The 22,117-nt window shown below is 36.9% G+C and overlaps 1 protein-coding gene across 7 annotated transcripts in view; it reads left to right on the top strand.

Annotated features, from left to right (window-relative positions):
- LOC101426424 (zinc finger protein 596-like) overlaps positions 1 to 22,117 on the top strand; it is a 64,680-nt gene that overhangs the window by 6,225 nt on the left and 36,338 nt on the right. For all 7 annotated transcript variants that reach the window (XM_071208413.1, XM_058277312.2, XM_058277310.2 and 4 more), the window contains 3 exons: positions 11,089 to 11,201; positions 11,765 to 11,845; positions 17,345 to 17,421. The gene's annotated coding sequence lies outside the window, so the exon portion shown is untranslated. The remainder of the gene's footprint in view (positions 1 to 11,088; positions 11,202 to 11,764; positions 11,846 to 17,344; positions 17,422 to 22,117) is intronic.

Here is a 22,117-nt window from a genome sequence, read left to right on the forward strand (position 1 = left end):
AAAATATGCAAGAGCATTTTAAAAAATGCACCTTTTTGTGTGGACCTTTATCTTAATCATGACAACCAGAGATGGGAGTAACATGGCAGAAAGCACATAATTAACTTGTCCACAATTGTATAGGTGGTCTTGGGGATCGAACCCAGATCCTAACATATGGAATGCAGGCACTCAGCCACTGAGCTACACCTACTCCCTGTCCAAAATTTTCAACAAGCATACCAGAAAAAGTGAGGAACCCTCTTTGGTTCCATAACATGCTGAAATCATGAATTGAAGTAAAAGCATACCTATAATACAGATGTTAGCAGAATTTCCTGCAGCTAGAAAGCAGGCTTGTATAAGAGCACAGAGTTCAGCCTTTTTGGCTGAAGAAAATTGTAGAAGGCTACCTAATTCAATCAGTATGTGGTAACCATATAGCCTTTTTAGAATGTAACATTGAAATTTCTAGCATAAGAAACATTTAGAAATTGAATTATATGTAGGTTGATCATAAGAGCATGTATGGAGTCATTAATTTTGAAGTTAACAGTTTACAGTCATGAGGTATCCTCTCTTTGGATAAAGGTTGCAGAATAATGGGGTTAAGAGCATTGCAGCATTTTGGTGAAATAGCAGGCTCTCATAAGAAATCAGTTTTCTGGGTAAAAAAATTAGGACTGCACAGAGTTAAGTTGGCTGAGACTTTAAATTGGTAGCTTCTATCACTTTAATACAATTTGGGTGAGCACAGGTAACTGCAGCAAGGTGAGGTCTCTAAAACACAATAGATTTGGAATTTCCTCTGTGTTCTGATTTAACATTCAACTCCAATTATTTCCTCAAGGAGGACAGCTCCTGATTGATCACGTGTAAATAAGTATAGTACTGTAAATATAAGCATATTCAGTAAGAGTTTTCAATTTCTGGAGGGGTCAGGCAAGGAAATAAATCGAATGTTTTATGAATTATAGATCACTAAATTCAGTAAAGGATCCCTTTTATCTAGGAAATAGAACAAGAAAATATTAGCAATAATCCAAAGAAAACTATAATCATTCTTTATCAGTTCATTTTGCCCTAGGTAGTTGGTCCTTGTTTCATTAGATATTCTATTTTCAGTATCATGAACCTGTCAGTTTCTTCATTAGAATTCTGGAGATCTTGACTCAGTACAGTTGTGTTCTCTCAAAGTTGTTTAAGGAATGGCATTCAAAGCTAGTGCCTCAGAGACTTGCCATAGTTCTTTCCACAGGTCTCTGAGACAGTTTTTTTTGTTGAAGATGAAGCACTCTGGCCTGTAGCTGATGGCAAGTGTTTTCATGAAGCATCGGTATAAAATCTATTTGTACATGACAGAAAGCTTAAAATGACCATAGTTAACTGACTGCTGTTTTACAAAACTGAGCAATCAGGTGAGAGTGCATGAAGCATTCTTATTACTGAACTCATGACCGATAATACTATTGTTGTACAATATCAGATGTATTATTACTTGGGCAACTTATGGGCAGTGAGGCTATTGACAACTCTCTAAGAACTTTTTATTATTTCTGAAGTGTTTACCCTAATAACATTTTATCTTTCAATTTAACCAACAAAATGTTACAAATTCCTTTTTAATTTGGTAACACTTCCCATGTAACTTATAATGTAGAATTTGATAGAGGTTCAATTATTTGCGTATGGAAAGGCCAGGACTCAGGAATGATTTTGAGAAGGAAAAGTGGTTTATTGATGGCCGGCCAGACTTGGGAGCTTTCTGTTTCAAACCCGAGCCCTGAACAAGATTTTTCAATTCCTTTTATACAGAGAGGAAAGGTCAGATTGTTCTTTGTTTCAGTGCTCAATAGGCTTGAATTAGCATATATCTTCTACATCCCAGGTAAGCTTTTAGCATGGACTTCATACATTCTAGATAAGCTTTTAGCACATTTGGTTTGCATTGATAAACTGTTTCCTGGGACTGGAGCTGTTGCCATGGTCCCCAAGGGCAGGGCTACAGCCTCTCACCATCCCACACCCACAAGTCAGGACAGACAGCTTAGGTTAAGGTTATCTCCAAAGAGACAAAGAGCCTCCCACCCATAGCCCACATCAATAACACAGCATATAAAATAAACTAGTTTTAGTACCTCTCTTTTTACAAGGTGAAAGGAGTTCTGGAAAAATCACAATGAGATTTTGGCATCAAGAAGATATCATTTGTGGTTCAATTTTTGAAAGGAGGCAGTCCAAGGTTGTCAGGTTTTAACATTTTGTTAAACAGGATCGTGGGAAACAGAAACAATATTTAGTTCTTTACCCAATGAAAGCAACAACAAAAGATTTTATAATTAAAGAGGAGGTAGCATGATGGTAAAAACTTTATTTCAAAAGTGAGAGGTCTTGTAGTCTAATGAAAGAATTCAAGGATAATAAGATCAATAGAAAGCACAGGCGATTTTTTCTGGTAAGATGTAGAATCTTCCCTCTAAGAAGGTTACTCAGGTATTTTAGGAAAACAATTTATTAATTCTTATTAAGAGCAGACCAATAATCAAAGTACACTTTGTCATTGCAAGAAAAACAAAACCAAATACTAGTTTGCATGAAGATATTGTCTGATAAGAAAACACTTAAAAATCTTATTAACCTATCACGTCTTAAACATCTTGACCTTGACAGATAAAAATTCCTTTTCTGGAAACCTAAGACTTCTTTCATCGTTCAGGATTGTCCTATATATTCCTGTTTCTTATTCTGTAACAACCTGTCAGTTTTCTTTAGGATACAACTATTTCTATTCCCTTAACAAAAAAAATCCTGCATATCTTACATACTTAAGTAATCAAGAAAATCTTGTAAACTGTCTTCAACCTAAATCCTTCAAAACAGAATTTATATTTTTTAATCATCTTTAGAATCTAGTAGATATAATGTTCTATTATTTCATTAGAAAACTGCATAAATTTAGGAAGAACACACCAAACTAGTATAAAATTGTATGGTTATATTGTACTTAGTAATGATAATAAGTAATATTTTTACCAGAAATATTAATGGTCTGTTTTCCTTAATTTATATAAGTGCTTATATAGGTTTGTTAATTTATATTAGTATTTATTTATCTTTGATCCACCTTTCTTTAAAGGAATTTCATAATTTATTTTGGTACCACCACTCAGAGGTAGGAAAATGCCATACATCAAACATACAGAAACATATAGAGAGCTTATAGCGTCAAAAAAATATAATTTATCTATAGGTCAGGCATAAAAATATAGAGATAAAACAGAATTCCCATGAACTTAAAATTTCTCATTTGTGTTTCACAGAGTCCTTTAATGAAACTATTTTGTAGTTTTGCAATATTGTTGAATTCTGAGTGCTAATTAAAATAGGCAATCAATTCAGTTGGTTAGTTTGGAAGTTCCTTTTCTAGAGTGATAGGTAATTTTGTGTAATTGGCCATTTCCCAAACTGGATATGTTAATTCTAGGTAGTCTTTGGTGAGATTTTACCATTTTGATAGATTGACAGCTTCCAGCCCCATGACTTTTAAACATATAATATGACAGAGTTCCAGAGTGTTGGGAATCAAAATTTGGGATAAAGGTGAGGATCCTATATTCATCGTTTCATTTCTTACCTTGTACAATGGCAAAGACATCTGCAATAGTGATGTGGGCTATGGGTGGAAGGCTCTTTGTCTCTTCAGAGATAACTTAAGCTGTTTGACTTGTGGGTGTGGAATGGTAAGAGGCTGCAGTCCTGCCCTTAGGGACTATGGCAACAGGCTCCAGTCCCAGGAAACAGTTTAACAATGCAAGGGCTATAAACTTTTAAGTATTTAGGGGAAATGCAAAAAGCAAATATGCTAAAAGCTTATCTAGAATATCTGGAGTCCATGCTAAAAACTTACCTAAGATGTGGAAGATATACATGCTAATTGAAGCCTATTGAGAACTGAAACAAAGGGACCATTTGGCCTTTCCTCTCTGTATAAAATACATTTGAAAATCTTGTTCAGGGCTCGGGATTCAAACAGAAAGCTCCCGAGTCCGACCGGCCGTCAATAAACCATTTTTCCTTCTCAAAATCATTCCTGAGTCCTGGCCTCTCTATACTCAAATAGTTGAACTTCTCTCAAATTCTACAACAATAGAAGAAATGAAAAGGCTAGGTATCAGGCTTAAAATTTGAACTTTCTCATCAATAAGAGTAGCCCACTAACCTTTGGACTGAGACCTAGTGAGATCAGAGAACTCTAAAACAAAAATAATGTTGCTCAGATGTGAGAGGGACTCATCCATGAACCTTGGAGATGGAGGGGGAGAAAACAAGTAAAACACAAAATGTTCAGCAAGCACTTTTGTCTTTTTTTCTTCTTGTGTCTGGCCATCAGCAGTCACCTTGGATCCTGTCTTTATAGATTAAAGTGCCGAAAAACTGAAAAAATCTGAAAAATTAATTTTCTGGATCTCACATCTTTTTTAAGCAATTCATGAATTGGACAGCATACAATCCATAGCATGGAAGGGAGCTCAGAAGAGTGAGAGCGAGCAGGCTTCTCTAGGCAGAATAAGGTAGTCTTTAAGAAAATAATCTTAGTGATTGACACAGGATAGTTTTCCTTACTTGACTTAGCCCTGATTTAGAGGAACTAAGCTACTGAAGGAAAAAGATCTATTGAGTTATGATTGGTTGTTCTCAGGATTTAGGTTCTGGGATAAGAGCATTTACAGTGACTGGAACTTAGTTAAACTTTCGTTTGCTGCCATGGGCTTAACGTGAGGGACTCCATCTCAGGCCTGTGTAACTTATCTATCATCTCATATTCTTGTTTTGACAATAAAATAGTCAAGAGAAACTTGAATAATTTCCACAATTATTCAGTGAAGTGTATATCATTAAAGTACTGCTTCCTGAAAACCTGCCTTTAAAGATACATGGACCCACCATACAAATATCTGATACTGTAGGATGCAGGAAGAACTCAAAAATTTGAAAAGGATAACCAACATACCCCATTAAAAAGGAAATAAAATGAGAAAATTATGACAAACATGGAAAAATAATGTATGAACTGAAAATTAAGGGGGAAAACTCTTCTATATAATCTTGGCACATAAAAATGTATGTTATGAAGAAAAACAATAATAGTTGAATTAGAATTAGGAAGTATTCCCTTCTCTTCTAGTTTTGGTAGAGTTTGAGAATGATTGGTAATAAATATTCTTGAAATGTTGCATAGATTTCAACTGAGAAGCCAGCTCTCTTTTCCTGAATTCTGTTTGTGGAGGATTTTCTTTCTGCTCACGTATTTTACTTATTTTCTGTTAAGATATTCTGTTTCTTCTTTAGTCAATTTTGTATTTTGTGTGTTTTTAGGAATGGTACCTTTTCATCTTAGTTATCTAGTTTTTGGTATTCAGTTGTTCATAATATCATATTACAGTCTTTTACTTTTTAAAGTCAGTAATGTTCACAACTTCATTTCTGACTTTAATTATTCTTGCTTTCTGTATTTATATCTTTTTCAGCTGAACTAATGGTTTTGAGTATTTATTATATCTTTTCAAAGAACCATATTTTTGTTTCATTAGTGATTTTCTCTATTGCTTTCTCTCTTCTCTATTCCATTTATGTCCACTTTAATCCTAATGGTTTACTTCCTTCTCAGATTTTAACTCTAGTTTGCTCTTTTTATAGTTCCTTAAAATGTGGAGTTAGGTTTTTTGTTACTGGTTTAAGGTTTTCCATCTTTAGTAAATTAAGTGTTTACACTGATAAATTTTTCTCTGTGCACTTCTTTCAATTTATTCCAAGTTTTGGTGTATTGAGTTATGGTTTATATTCATCTGAAGTATTTTCTAATTTCCTTGTGATTTATTTTTTCTTGACCCACTGTTTGCTTAAAATGTGTGTTTAATTTCCACAAAGTTGTGAGTTTTCCAGATTTCCTTCTGGAATTGATTTTTACTTTCATTCCATTGTGATAAAGGAAGATATTTTATTTATTTTTAATTGTGTAGACTCTTTTGTGACCAGACATGTGGTTTACCCTGGAGAATATCCCATGCGCCCTTGAGAAGAATGTATATTCTTCTGTTGTGTGGAGTGTCCTGTATATGTTTCTTAGGTCTAAGTATTTTATAATGTTGTTCAGTTCCATTGCTTAGGATATATGAGGCAATTCCTACCTCTAAGATTGCCTTAGTGACTTACCAGTGAAATCCCTTATTGCTGGAAATCGTCGAAACAATATTCAGCATGGTGTTCTTTCAGATACTAGACTATCAACAATTGGGAAGCCTTCCTTTAATATTCCAGTCCACATGCCTCTCTAAAAGTTTACCAAAACGTCTGTGAAGTCTTACCACTAATAATGCATTCTTCCTTTTTTTTTTTTTTTAAGATTTATTTATGTATTTATTTCTCTCCCCTTCCCCCATCCCCACCCTGGTTGTCTGTTCTCTGTGTCTATTTCCTGCATCTTCTTTGTCCGCTTCTGTTGTCAGCCGCACAGGAATCTGTTTCTTTTTGTTGCGTCATCTTGTTGTATCAGCTCTCTGTGTGTGCAGCACCATTCCAGGGCAGGCTGCACTTTCTTTTGCACTGGGCAGCTCTCCTTACAGGGCACACCCCTCGCGCGTGGGGCTCCCCTATGTGGGGACACTCCTGCGTGGCACGGCACTCCTTGCGCACATCAGCACTGCGCGTGGGCCAGCTCCACATGGGTCAAGTAGGCCCGGGGTTTGAACCGCAGACCTCCCATGTGATAAACGGGTGCCCTAACCACTGGGCCAAGTCCGCTACCGTAGGTCTTTGTGTCTTAACTTTGATGTTAGAGACTGGCATAAGAAGAGGATCAGTAACTTTAGTGACAGAATGGTAGACACTGATTTGGGTATTTTTTATTTATTAAAGCCCCAGTTTTACACTTTATTATTGAAGGAAACCCTATGAGGGAAATAATGGAAGAGTTATGAAGATATCTATGACTAATCAAGGAATTCTAGGGATTAATTTTGATGTATATGGTTGTAGAAGTTGAGAGAAGTTCAATTATTTGCTTTTAGAAAGGCCAGGACTCAGGAATGGTTTTGAGAAGGAAAAATAATTTATTGACAGCCAGCTGGACTCCAGAGCTTTCTGTTTCAAACCCGAGCCTCTAACAAGATTTTCAAGTTCCTTTTACACAGGGTGGGGAGTCAAATGTTGCTTTTATCAAAGAAAACTACTTTCTTTGTTAGTTAAGTCTTTGCCTGAGTTCCAGATAGGTTTTGAATTTATACATCGCCCACTTCAGGTGAGCATGAATTAGCATCTTGCCCACATTCTGTCTGGATGCAACTTTGAATACACATTCAGTTTTACATCCTTTCTGAACATTCAAAGCCCATATCACTTAACTGGATTTCTAGAGACTAGGCACATGTGGATACAGAATTAGATGATTTTGAATTTATTTCCCATTCGAGGCCAAGTTCAAGTTCCCTTAAGCTTCGGCATCACCACCATCAGAGTTTCCCTGGACTGTCAGGTATGTATATAGTTTGCATTGCTAAATGGCCTCCTGGGACTGGAGTCGTTGCCATGGCCACCAAGGGCAGGCCTGCAGCCTCTTACTGCCCCACACCCTCCAGTCAGGACAGACAGCTTAGGTTATCTCCGAAGAGACAAAGAGCCTCCCACCCATAGCCCACATCAATATGAGGATTTTGTAAGTCAGTCAGTTACAAGGATGATTAAACACAAGCCATCAATCTTCACTGATCCAAACCCTTTCAGAGAAACCTGAACTGAGAAGGCTGACAATGGGATAAAAAAGAGAGCATGTAATCCAAACTGTATAAATTCGTGAATACTTAGACTCCTTGTTTTCAGGTTAAAATCATTTACTGCATAATTTAAACAATGGAAATGACTATACTTTTCAACAGGAAGATAATTTTGTAGGCAAGTATAAAAAGTCTATTTTTGCCCTGTGCTCTATTGGTGCTCATTAGATTATTTCAAAAGTTTCTCTTTTTCATATTATCAAATACGTTTTCATCCCTCATATCTAACTTAAGAAGAATATTGTTACATAGTTTCATCCCTCATATCTAATTTATGAAGAATATTTTGTTACATTGATGTGGGCTATGGGTGGGAGTCTCTTTGTCTCTTTGGAGATAACCTTAACCTAAGCTGTCTGTCCTGGCTTGTGGGTGTGGGATGGTGAGAGGCTGCAGCCCTGCCCTTGGTAACCATGGCAACGACTCCAGTCCCAGGAAACAGTTTATCAATGCAAACCAAATGTGCTAAAAGCTTATCTAGAGTGTATGAAGTCCATGCTAAAAGCTTACCTGGGATGTAGAAGATATATGCTAATTCAAGCCTATTGAGCACTGAAACAAAGAACAATCTGACCCTTCCTCTCTGTATAAAAGGAATTGAAAAAATCTTGTTCAGGGCTCGGGTTTGAAACAGAAAGCTCCCAAGTCCGGCCGGCCATCAATAAACCATTTTTCCTTCTCAAAATCATTCCTGAGTACTGGCCTTTCTATACGCAAATAATTGAACCTCTCTCAAATTCTACAACAACATAGTTTCAATTATGACATGTATTTTAGCTATTTTAATAACAATTCATATTTTCTAGTATTGAAGATGATTTTATTCATTAGAGTTGTTCTTTACTCAAATCATCTCTTGAGATTTTTGCTGTTAGAATTATTCCTTCCTGTAATCAGTCATTAATATGGAGATGTTTGATACTATATTATATTGTATTATACTATATTATACTCTTTATGCAAATATTTCCATGTAATTCTTTTTAAATTGCATGAAATTTTTCTAACTTGATAAAATGTCTTACACCTCAGACTTCATATTCTCATGGTAATGATAAGACTGAGAAAACCCTGGGCTCAGAAAGAGTTTCTGGGAAAGAAAATTATTAATAAAAATGTTTATAATAATAAAACATCAAGTATGATTGTTATATGTATTAGAATATTAAATTTTAACCCCATTGTAAGCACAAGGAAAATATATGTTAAGTATATCCAGACAAAAATGAGAAGGGACACAAAATGTTACAATATAAAAAACACAAATAGGCATTAATTGAAGTATTGAGGGTCAAACAAGGATTTAATGTTAACATATACTAAATAACAAAATGGCAGAAGAGATGGCTGTAGAGAAAGGTAGACACTGTAGGGAAGGCACACAAGTCCATGATATCAAGGGCCCCATTGTTGAGCCTTACCTTGGAATATAGGATGACAATTTCCCTACACAAGATTCTTTGACCCCTTTTATTGGAACCTATAATTGTCACTATGTTCCTGATAGTGTGAGAATTGTATATTAAGAAATTTTCCCCACATAAGCAGCTATAAAATCTCTAATACCCCTTCCTAGAAGTAGCTCATCTGGCTGTCCATTAATCTTCCCTCAGTAGCTTGTTAGCATCTTGTACTTAAGACATTAGCCAGAACTTCTCAGTTCCACTGACTGGAGAAAGACAACATCTCATTGTAAAATCAGGCCAGGTGGCAACAGGTAACTCACTAAATCAGTGACTTCCCACTTAAGGACCAAAGGCCAGACATGCCAGAGTGGTCAGCAGAAAGGAGAGCTATGTAAGCCCTGAATTCAGGAGCCTACACATCAAGATCTAACTCTTAACTGGGATTAATTAACCACAAGGATAAAACTGATGTGCTGGAGGAAAAACAAAATTAAGGAGTGTATCATGTTCCTCATTACAAGACCCTTGAAGAAATCCTGCAATCTTTGCTGATCTGGCAAACCTTTGCCATATAGCCTTCAATTTATTTTTCCTTGTATTTCTTTCTCTGCATATGAAACTCCTGTTTACATTCCCATGTGGGGCTAGTTTTGGGAAGATTCCTCCAGTGTTTGCTTATGCACTCATAGTAAATCACCTTTTCACTGAGAGACCTAATTCTCCTTTGTAGCACTGGGCTAAGCAGACCCTCTGTTGGAAAGAACCATACTCACAATTACAGTTTTGAGTGAGGCAGTAGGAGCCTTGCTGCCCTGGGACTCAACCTTCAAGAGGAGCCCAATCCATTTCTCATGTCATGAGGCTTTCCTGGATCCCTGATTTCTATGCCTATCAACTGCCTGGGGATTTCCCTGAGTGACTGGGGCTGCAGGTTATAGGCAGATATTCTTCCATGGGCACACTCTGGGTGCATTAGATAGCTGGAAAATGGACTTATTAAAAGTTTATTTTCTTTAGCACCCTGAAAAATTCAAATACCTTTACCAGATCTAGTTGAACTGGCTTTCTATTAACTTAATTTTTTTAGGAGGTCGCAGGGATTGAACCCAGGACCTCATATAAGGGGAGGAGGTGCTCAACCACTGAGCTACATCCACCCCCTCAACCTAATCTTATTAGTTTACTCTTGGATCTTATTGACTAGAAGGACAATAACCAGACCTTTCCAGTTCTACTTCCAGGAATGACGGAAATAAGATGGCACCTCAGCAAAACCACAGAATGGTGTTAGGAAGACCTTATAGGCCTGGGTATTTATAACTTCCCTGGAACAAAAGGTGGTGCACTGGGACATCAATCAAGAGTTTTGCATACAGGATTAAAAAATTTGCTCAAATTCCTCTCATGAGACCCTGTTAAAACATTCTAGAGTCATTTTCCACATGGCACGCACCACTTAATCCTTAACTTCTATTTCTCCTTAACCTTAGCCTCCCTTCTCACTTTGAATTCGTTTGGGAACATTACCCCAGTTCCTTGCTTGGGCACTCATAATAAATCACCTTCATACCTAGGCTTGTTTCTCTTCTGTAGTGCCAGATCATGCCTGCCCATCTGTTGGACCATGCTTATGGTAACAGATTTTGGTGAGCCAGCAGGACTCCTGCTGCTCTAGGGATACGCCCTGTTCCTCAAGCAGCTCTGATCTGGATCTCATCAGCCATGGGGCTTCCCCAGAATGCTCAGCTCTGTGCCTAGCAGCTGCCCAGTGATTTTTCTGGAGGGCCGAGGCTGGAGGTTCTGGGCCAAATTTCTACCATGGATGAACACTGGGTGCTTTGGGTTAAGATGACTCTTTTTCTCCTTTGTTTCAGGAGGTACCAGCGCTTGAACCTAGGACCTTGTCCCTGGAAAGCAGGCACTCAACCACTTGAGCGCTATCCATTCCATGAAGGTGATTCTGAAGCTGAGTGTTCGCCTATGCTAGGTATGTGTGTCAAATTCTTTCTTTTCTTCTGATCTGTGCTTGCTTTAACTTGATCTATCTGCTCATGGTGAGGGGTCATCTGTATAGGTTTTGTCAGTCTATTCGTGCTGAGAAGACTGCTGAAGTTTGAATTGATCTGAGGTCATGAATACAGACCTGGTGTGTTTGAGTCCCATTATCTGTGATCTTAGATTTGGGACTCCCCTGTTAATTTCACAATTTTTCTTTGAAATTGGGTACCTATTGATTTTGAGGAGCTCCTGTTCTTGATGTTCTATGTTTGTGACTTCTTTTGGTGTTGCCTAGCCATAGGAAACTCTAGAATGTGCTACCTGGGTCTCCCTTGATTTGTGTTTTAGACAATATGTCAAAAATTGGAGGGGATCCTCTTAAGAAAAGGATTTTCTGTTGTAATACTACCCGGCCACAAAATATATTGGATGATCATGAAGAATGGCCTAAGAATTGGACTGTAAATGTTAATACTATTTTTGCAATTAGATTTGTTTTGTAAAAAGAAAATCACAAATGTTTTGAGGTACCTTATGTTCAAATTTTCTTAGAGTTTTACAGTGACCATGATGCCTTGAAAAAGTGTAAATTGCTAGTTTTCAAGAACCAAAGGAAAGTATCTAGCAGCTGAGGTGAGTGACCTGTTAGATGATATTTTTTCCCTGCTCTGCCACCCCTTGTGTGTTTAGTGTTGAATATTTTTTCATGGTTTTTTTTGCCATTTGTATTTCTTCTTTGGACAAATGTCTATTCAAGTCTTTAGCCATGTTTTATTTGGATTGTTTATCTTTTTATTGTTGAGTTGTAGCATCTCTTTTTTATATCCTGGTTATGAAACCCTTATCAGACATGTGATTTTCCAATATTTTCTCCCATTGAGTTTGCTTCCTATTCACCCTTTTGACAAAGTCCTGTGAGGTGCAGAAGTGTTTAATTTTGAGGAGGTCCCATTTATCTCTTTTGTTTTGTTGTGTATGCTTTGGGTGTAAGGTCCAAGAAACCACCACCTACTATAAGGTCTACAACAAGATATTCCCCTTCATTTTCTTCTATTAGTTTTATTTTCCTGGCTTTTATATTTAGGTCTTTGTTCGATTTTGAGTTGATTCGTTTATAAGGAGTGAGAAAAAGGTCCTCTTTCATTCTTTTGGTTATAGATACCCAGGTCTCCCATTGCCTCTTTTTCAAGAAATTCTTTTGTCCTGTTACCATGGACTTGGTAGGTTTGTGGAAATCCATTTTGCCATAGAAATGAGGGCTTATTTCTGGACTCTGAATTCTGTTCCACTGATTGATGTGTCTGTCTTTATGCAAGTACGATGCTGTTTTGACCACCATAGCTTTGAAATATGTTTCAAGTTCAGGCAGAGAAATTCCTCCCATGTCACTCTTCTTTTTTTAGTATGCTTTTGGCATTTTGGGTGCCCTTTCCCTTCCAAATGAATCTGGAAATTGCCCTTTTTAATTCTTTAAAGTAGGCTGTTGAAATTTTGATTGGTATTGCTTTAAATTAGTTTGGGTAGGATTGACATATTCAGGATATTTATTCTTCTACTCCATAAACATGGAATGTCTTTCCATTTGTTTAGGTCTTTTAAAATTTCTTTCAGCATTGTTTCATAGTTTTCTACACATAGCTACCGTGCCTCTGTGGTTGAATTAATTCCTAGGTATCTGAGTCTTTTTGATGTTATTTAAATTGGAATTTTTCCCCCTGATTTCCTCCTCAGATTGTTCAGTACTAGTTGTGTAGAAGAACATTACTGAATTTTGCATGTTGAGATTGTATCTGCCACTTTGCTTAACTTGTTCATTAGCTCAAGTAGCTTTGTTGTAGACATTTGGGAATTTTCTAAACATAGGATCATGTCATCTGCAAATAGAGTTTTACTTCTTTTTTCTATTTGACTGTCTTTTACTTATTTTTGTTGTTTAATTGCTCTAACTGGAACTTCTAGCATAATGCTGAATAACAGTGGTGGCATTGGGCATCCTTGTCTTGTTCCAGAACTTAGAGGGGAAATTTTCAACCTTTGCCCATTAAGATATTGGCTGTGGGATTTTCATATATGCCTTTTATCATATTGAGGAATTTTCCTTTTATTTCTATGTTTTAAAATATTTATTGAGAAAGGATGGTGGATTTTTGCTGAATGCTTTTTCTGCATTGATGGAGATGATCTTGTGGGTTTATTCCTTCAATTTTTCAATGTGATGTATTACATTAAACTTTTTTCTAACGTTGAACCAGCCTCACATACCAGGACTAAATCCTTCTTTGTCATGATTATAAGACTTTTGATATGCTGTTGAATTCTATTTGCAAATATTTTTGTTCAGAATTTTTGCATCTATATTCATTAGAGAAATTGTTCCACAATTTTCTTTTCTTGTAATGTCCTTATCTGTCTGTAGTCTTAGGGTGATGTTGGTTTCATAAAATGTGTTGGATAATTTTCTCTCCTCTTTAAAATTTTGGAAGAGTTTAAAGAGGATGGTGTCAGTTTTTTTCAAAATATTTGTTAGGATTCACATGTGAAGGCATCTACTCCAGGATTTTCTCAGTTGGAGAATTTTTTTTTTTTTAAGATTTATTTATTTATTTCTCTCCCCTTTTCCCACCCCAGTTGTCTGTTCTCTGTGTCTACTTGCTGCATGTTCTTCTTTATCTGCCTCTGTTGTTGTCAGCAGCATGGGAGTCTATGTTTCTTTTTGTTGTGCCATCTTGTTGTATCAGCTCTCCGTGTGTGCGGCGCCATTCATGGGCAGCCTGCACTTTCTTTCTCGCTGAGCGGCTCTCCTTATGGGGCACATTCCTTGCGCGTGGGGCTCTCCTATGTGGGGGACACTCCTGCGTGGCAGGGCACTCCTTGCGTGCATCAACACTGCATATGGGCCAGCTCCACAAGGGTCAAGGAGCCCCGGGGTTTGAACCGTGGACCTCCCATGTGGTAGACGATGCCCTAACCACTGGGCCAAGTCTGCTTCCCAGTTGGAGAATTTTTGATGACTGATTTGATCTCTTTAAATGTGATTGGTTTGGAAAGTTTTTTTATTTCTTGTAACATCAGTGTACGTTGTTGTTCATTTCTAGGAATTTATCCATTACATCTAGGTTGTCTGGTTTTTTGACATACATTTTCTCATAATATCTACTTATGACCCTAGTATTTCTGTGGGGTCATTCATAATTTCACCCCTTTCATTTCTGATTTTATTTATTTGCATCTTCTCTGTTTTTTTTTTCTTTGTTATTCTACCTAGGTGTTTGATAGATCTTTTCAAAGTACCAGCTTTTGATGTTGTTGATTTCTCTATTGTTTTTTTTGTTGTTGTTATTATTTCATTTATTTCTTGTCTAATCATAATTCTTTCTTTCCTTCTTTTTTGGGAGTGACTTGTTCTTTTTCTAGTTTTTCCAGTTCTTCAAGTAGCTTTTGATTTTAGCTCTCTCTCCTTTTATAATATAGGATGTTCAGGGCTATAAATTTTCCTCTCAGGACTGCCTTTGTTGCATCCCATTAGTTTTGATAAGTTGTGTTCTTGTTTTCATTCATCTCAATATATTTACTGATTTACTTAAGTTTTCCTCTTTGACCCAGTGATTACTTAGGAGGGTGTTGTTAAGCCTCCACACATGTGAATTTACCTTTTTTTCTATTATTTATTTACAGTTTCTTTCCATTAGCATCTTAGAAGTGGCTTTGTATAATTTTAACCATTGTATATTTATTGACACTTGCAAAGATCTTATTTGGTCTACTTTGGTGAAAGATCCAGGAGCACTTAAGAAGAATGTATAACTCAGTGAGTTTGATGCAATGTTCTGTATTGTCTCTTAGGTCTAACTTGGTTATCATGTTACTCAAGTTTTCTCTTTGTTGATCTTCTGTCTAGTTGTTCTCTCTTTTTTTAATAAAAAGATGTATTTATTTATTTATTTATCTCCTCTTCCCCCTACCACCCCAGTTATCTCTTCTCTGTGTCTATTTGCTGTGTGTTCTTCTTTGTCCACTTCTGTTGTTGTCAGCGGCACGGGAATCTGTGTTTCTTTTTGTTGTGACATCTTATTGTGTAAATTCTCCGTGTGTGCAGCGCCATTCCTGGGCAGGCTGCACTTTCTTTTGCGCTGGGCGGCTCTCCTTACGGGGTGCACTGCTTGCGCGTGGGGCTCCCCTACATTGGGACACCCCTGCATGGCAGGGCAATCCTTGCGCGCATCAGCGCTGTATGTGGGCCAGCTCCACACAGGTCAAGGAGGCCCGCCCAGGATTTGAACCGTGAACCTCCCATGTGGTAGACGGATGCCCTAACCATTGGGCCTAGTTATTCTCTCTAATGCTGTGAGTGATGTGTTGAAGTCATCAACCATTATTGTGGAGATGTCAATTTCTCCCTTCATTTTTGCCAGAATTTGCCTCATGTATTTTGGGGCACCCTATTTAGGTGCAAAGACATGACTCTTATTTCTTCCTGATGATTGTCCCTTTCATTAATGTATAATGACCTTCTGAGTTTCTTATAAGCAGCATATGGATGGCTCATGTTTTTTTTTTTTTTTTTTACCAATTCTGTCATTCCTCTATCTCTTGACTGGGGAGTTTAATCCATTCACTTTCAATGATATTACTGTAAATGCATTATTTTCTTACACTATTTTATTCTTTGTTTTCATATGTTATAATATTTTTTCTGTTTTTGTATTCTTTTGGTTGTCCTTTCTCCTGTTTGTTCTTTTATACCCTCTTCCTAGCATCTCTCTCCTATCTTTCTCTTTCAAGCTCTAAGGCTTTCTTTACTATTTTTTTGCAAAGGTGGATTCTTTTTAACACACTCTTTTTTTTCCTGTTTGTAAATGTTTTAAACTCACTTTCATATTTGAAGGACTATTTTGCTGAATACAGAATGCTCAGCTGTCAGTTTGTCTCTTCCAGTCTCTTAATTATCATACCATTTTCTTCTTCCATGGTTTCTCATGGAAATCCACATGTCTCTTCAATGTGATGGGTTTTTTTTTCCATTGGTACTCTCAGAATTTTTTCTTTATATTTGACATTTGACATTTTGACTAGTATGTGTATTGTTATAGGTCTGTTTGCATATCTTCTGATTGGGGTATGCTGCACTTCTTGGACATGTAAGTTCATTTCTTTCATGAGAGTTGGGAAGTTTTCTGCTATTATTTCTTCATACACTCTTTCTGCCCCTTTTCCCTTCTTTTCCTGTGGAACTCTTATGATACGCATGTTGTTGTGTTTCATATTATGATTCAGCATCCTGAGTGCTGCTCAAGTTTTTCTATTCTTTTATCTCGCTGTTCTTTTCTGTCTTCAAAATAACCTATTTTTTCTTGTGTTAATTTGAGTCCTACTGTTGTATACCTGTAATGTTTTTGATCTCTCCTATCATGTCTTTCCTTCCCATGACCTCTGTTACTTTTCTATTCAGGATTGAAATATTTTGTGCTCACTCAAAGTCTTCTCGATGTTGTTCATCTCTTTAGCCATATTGTGTTTCAACTTATTAATTTGATTTTGGAACTTGCATGTATCTCTTTGAGTTCTTGACGTTAATCCTGGGTCTCTCCTAGAGCTGTGATTTATTCCTTTTCTTGGGCCATGTCTTCTGTTTTGTCAGTATAGCTTGTAATTTTCTGTTGATGCCTAGATATCTGATTAGGATGTTGAGTTTACTCAAATGCTCAAATTCTGTTTCTTTTGTAGAGTTTTAGTGGCAGGAGGCTTGTGTTACTGCTGTTCCTTGATTCTTAATTCAACCTGTTCTGGTTTCTAGGGTTGTCCCTATTAGTTTCTCAAAAGTGGTCCCTCAACCACATTTTGTGTTGTAGATACTCTTCCTAGGACTTTGGGGAGGGAAGCTGTAAAGGCCAGGAAAAAAAAAAACATTTCTTATTTACTTTTAATTTCCTAATGTGCAATTCCGTGGTGAGCCAGAAGATGGTGCTCTTTGGCAACCCTCAGCATCATCAGCAATTATTCCCAGTCTTCAAGCTGTTTTTCTGGGATAGAAGAGAGTCCCATATCTTTCTTGGATGATTTTAGATAAGGCTAGACAAGAAGTTGAGTGCTGGAAAGATGAGGCCTCACAGGACTCTGTCTTTTCTGTTTTAGGAGACACGGTTCCAGAACTGGATCCCTACAAGGACTCAAAAGAGCCTGGGGAGGACACCCAGTTGAAACATTATAAGGTGAGCATTTTGTTTGGGTTAAAATCTGGGCTCCAGACCAGTAATCTCTGAATAAAATACAAGGAGTACACCAGAAACCTTAGACCTCTTTGTTCATGAATGGCAAGGAGTAGGACTTGCCGTCCTCACACAAACCTTGGGAGGGTGCCAAAGATCCATGGCGTATTTCTTAAAGATACTGAGCGTGCTAATGCGGTTACTTGCTTTTGTGCTGAGGTTACTACTTGTGATATTCTGCAGGAAGCTGTAAAGTTTACCATGGTTCAGGAGGTTACTGTGCACACCCCACATAGTGTGCAGAAACCTCACACAGAATCTCCAGCCCAGGTTCTCCAGGGAAATCCCAGGCAACTGATAGGCATGGAGGGGGCTGGAGAAGCCCTGCACCTGATACGACACAGATCAGTGAGTCCCAGAGCAGCGTGAATCCTGGTTGGCTTGGCCGAACTGCTGCTATAAGCATGGCTCTTTCTAATTGAAGGGCCTGCTTGATCCAGTGCAACAAAGGAGAACCAGGTCTCTCAGTGAGAAGGTGATTTATTTTGAGTGCACAAGCAAGGAACTGGGATTATTTTCCCCAAAGCAGTTCTCTGTGAAAATCTGAGTGATGATTTTTATATGCAATGAAAGAAAAAACAGAAAAATGAAACAAATGAAGGTAATGTGGCAAATTTGCCAGATCAGCAAAGATGCAGGATTTCTTGTTATGAGGAACAGGATACACTCTTTAATTATTTTTTTCCTCCAGCACTTCAGCCTTATTCTTTTTATTTTTTTAAAGATTTATTTTTTATTTCTTTCTCTTTCCTTAATCGCCGCCCCCCCCCCCCCATTGTCTGCTCTCTATGTCCATTTGCTGTGTGTTGTTTTAGGTCTGCTTACATTCTTGTCAGAGGCACCGGGAATGTGTCTCTTTTTCTTGTGTCATCTTGCTGCATCAGCTCTCTGTGTGTACTGCGCCTCTCCTGGGCAGGCTGCACTTTTTTTGCATGTGGTGGCTCTCCTTGTGGGGCGCACTCCTTGCACATAGGGCTCCCCTATGCAGGGGACGCCCCTGCATGGCATGGTGGTACTGGCGCGCATCAGCGCTGCACGTGGGCTAGCTCACCACATGGGTCAGGAGGCCCTGGGTTTGAACTCTGAACCTCCCGTGTGGTAGGCAGAAACTCTATCAGCTGAGCCAAATCTGCTTCCCCAGCCTTATTTTGCTATCCCACTTTGAGTAGTTAATCACATCTAAGAGTTAGATCTTCATGTACAGGCTCCTAAGTTCAGGCTTTTCTTAAATCCCATATCTGCTGACCTCTCAGGTATGTCCTGAGGGGGCTATCATTGATTTAGTGAGCTACAGTGTGCCATATTATGCCATCTGTTCTTGTTTTACAGCTCAGCTAATTCTAGGAAGGGGTGTTGAGATTGTAGACTGCTTATGGGGGGAAAATTCTTAATACACATTTTTTTCAAGTATCGTATAGGGGATTTTTAGGGCCTTGGAATTGTTCTTTATGATTTTGCAATCATAGATATGGCCATTACACATTTCATCAAAACCTATAAAATCACAGGCTGCAAACTGTAAAACCATAACGTAAGCTACAGACCATAGTTAGTAGCCATACTTTTCAATATTTGTTCACCAATTTTAACAAATATACCACACGCATGTAAGATGTTATTAATAGGGGAAAATGTGAGAGTGGGAAGAGGTGGGGTATTTGGGAATCCCCTATGTTTTGATGTATATTTTCTCTAATCTAAAGTGTCTTTAAAAATACATTTGAAAAATGTAAATGGATTAAAATCTCCAGGCAAAAGCAGAAATTGGTGCAATGGAGAGAAAGCATGACCCGATTGTATTATGCTCTCTATAAAAATTTTGCCCTTCATTAAAAGACATGTGCAGCTTGAAAGTGAAAAGATGGGGGAAAAAATGCCATGAACTTACTCTCCAAATTAGAGCTAGAATAGCTAGACTAATATCAGATAAAACAGACTTTAAGTAAAAAACTGTTAAAGGGACAAAGTGGACCAGTAAATACTGATAAAGTGTCAATTCAACAAGAAGATGTAACAATTAAAAATATATATCCTCCAAACAAAAACACAAAAAGCAAAAAATATGGATCTGCCTAAAACCTAAGCCCCAAAATAAATGAAGCAAATACTGACAGATAGGAAGGAAGAAATTGATGGTTCTATATTAATAGTAGGATACCTTAATATACCACTTTCAGTAATGGATAGAATATCTTGACAGATTAATCAGGAAAGACTGTATTTAAATACTATACTATAAACAAACTAGACCTAAGAGATGTGTAGAACAATTTACCCCACAACAGAATACACATTTTTCTGAAATGTGCATTGACCTTTTGTTAGGTCACAAAACAAATCTCAATTAATTAGAAAAATATCTAAGCCATACAATTTATCTACAACCATAGTGAAATGAAGCTAGAAAGCAATAAAATAAGGAGCAATAGAAAATTCAAAATATGTGAAAACAAAACATTGTACTCTTAAACAACCAATGCATGACAGTTAGAGAGAATCACAAGGGAAATTGGAAAATATCTGGATGTGAATGAATTTGAAAACAACATTTTACGATTTGTGTGGTGCAACAAGGGCAATGTTTGGAAGGAAATTTATAACTCTATAAGTTTATATTAGAAAAAGAAGATTTATAATAAGATACTTGAACATTGGAAGAACTAGATAAAGAAGAGAAAATTCAACCCATTGTGAACAGATTGAAGGAAAACAAAGATTAGCAAAGAGGTACATTAAATATGCAATAGAAAAAACAAAAATAGAAAGTAAACACAATTATCAGTTGTTTCTTTCAGAAGACACATAGAGGTAATTTCAGCTAGCCTGATGAAGAAAAAAGAAGACACATTGACTAAAACTAGAAATGAAGAGTGCCGTTATTACTGACTTCACTAGAAAAGGACAGTAAGTACAATAAGATTAACTGTATGCCCCTGTCCCCACATAAGTGAGCCTAGATGAAATGGACAAATAATTCCTACAAACACACAAACTTCTTACACTGCCTCCAAAAGAACAGGAGAACTAAAAAAAACTATAAATAGTTGAAGGATCAAATCAGTTATCAAAAACCTCTCAACAAAGAAAAGCCTAGGGCAACTTGGCTTCACAGGAAAATTTTAACAAACATTTAAAGAAGAATTAACACCAGTCCTGCTAAAAGTGTTCTCAAAAACTGAAGAGGAGACAAAAGTCTTGAATTCATTCTAAGAGGCCAATATCACCCTAACACCAAGGCTTGAGAGGCATGGCATGTTAAAAAAAAAAAATTAAAGAACAATATCTCTTCTGAATATAGTTGCAAAATTTCTCAACAAAAATATTAGCAAACCAAATCCAATGCCCAATAAAAGAATTATACATCATGACCAAGTAGGATTTGTTCCAGGTATCCAAAGGTGGTTCAACATAAAAACATTAATTCTTTCAATACAACACATTAACAGAATGAAGGAAGTAATTAATGCAGAAAAGGCATCTGACATAACCCAGCACCCCTTCTAGATAAAAATGCTTAGGAATCTAGGAATAGAAGAAAACATCCTAAACGTGATAAAGAGTATATGTGAAACAACCACAGCTAACATCTACCAATGATGATAAACTGAAAGCTTTCCCTCTACTGTCAGGATCAAGACTAGGATGCTCACTCTCACCAATGCTATTCAACATTGTACTAGAAATTTGTGCCAGGAGAATTAGGCAAGAAAATTAAAAAAAAAAAAAAAAAAAGTATCCATATTGGAAAGGAAGAAGTAAAATCTTCCCTATTTTCAGATGACATGATGCTGTATACAGAAAATCCTGAAAATTCCATGACAAAATTCCTAGAACTAATAAATGAATTCTGCAATGTGGCAGGATAGAAGATCCAAATCCAAAATTCAGTAGGATTTTTATATACAAGCAGTGAACAATCAGAAGTGGATATCAAGAAAAAAATTCCATTTATGATAGCAACTAAAAGAATCAAATATCTGGGAGTAAATTAATCAATTTGTACATAGAAAAATACAAGATATTACTTTAAAAAATCAAGGAAGACCTAAATAAAAAGAAGGTATTCCATGCATATAGACTGGAAGATTATTGTTATGATGTCATTTCCATCCCAAGTGATTTACAGTCACTGCAATCCAAATCAAAATTCCATCAAACATATAGCACATATGGAAAAGCCAGTCATCAAATTTATATGAAAAGACAAGGGACCCCTAATATTCAAAGCCATCTTGAAAAAGAAGAATGAATTTGGTAAGAGTTATACTTCCTGATTAGAAAAACTGTTGCAAAAGCAGAATAATGAAAACAGCATGGCATAGACCAATAGAATTTAATTGAGAGATCAGAAATCAATCCTCAGATTAATGACCAATTGATTTTTGACAGGAAGTCCAAGTCTGCTCTTGGGGAAAGAATAGTCTCTTCAACAAATGGTGTTGGGGAAACTGGATCTCATTCCTTAAAAATAAACTCAAAATCTATCAATGCCTTAAATAGATAGAACTATGAGACTGCTGGAAAAAATGCTTGGGGAAATAGCTAAGATTTTGTTAGGCAATGGTTTCTTAGACTTTAAACCTAATGTTTGTAGAATGAGAGAAAAAGAAAGACACAATGAACTCATCAAAAGTAAAGA

The sequence above is a fragment of the Dasypus novemcinctus genome, chromosome 16 (genome assembly GCF_030445035.2).
Source record: "Dasypus novemcinctus isolate mDasNov1 chromosome 16, mDasNov1.1.hap2, whole genome shotgun sequence".
In the NCBI taxonomy this organism is placed as follows: domain Eukaryota; kingdom Metazoa; phylum Chordata; class Mammalia; order Cingulata; family Dasypodidae; genus Dasypus; species Dasypus novemcinctus.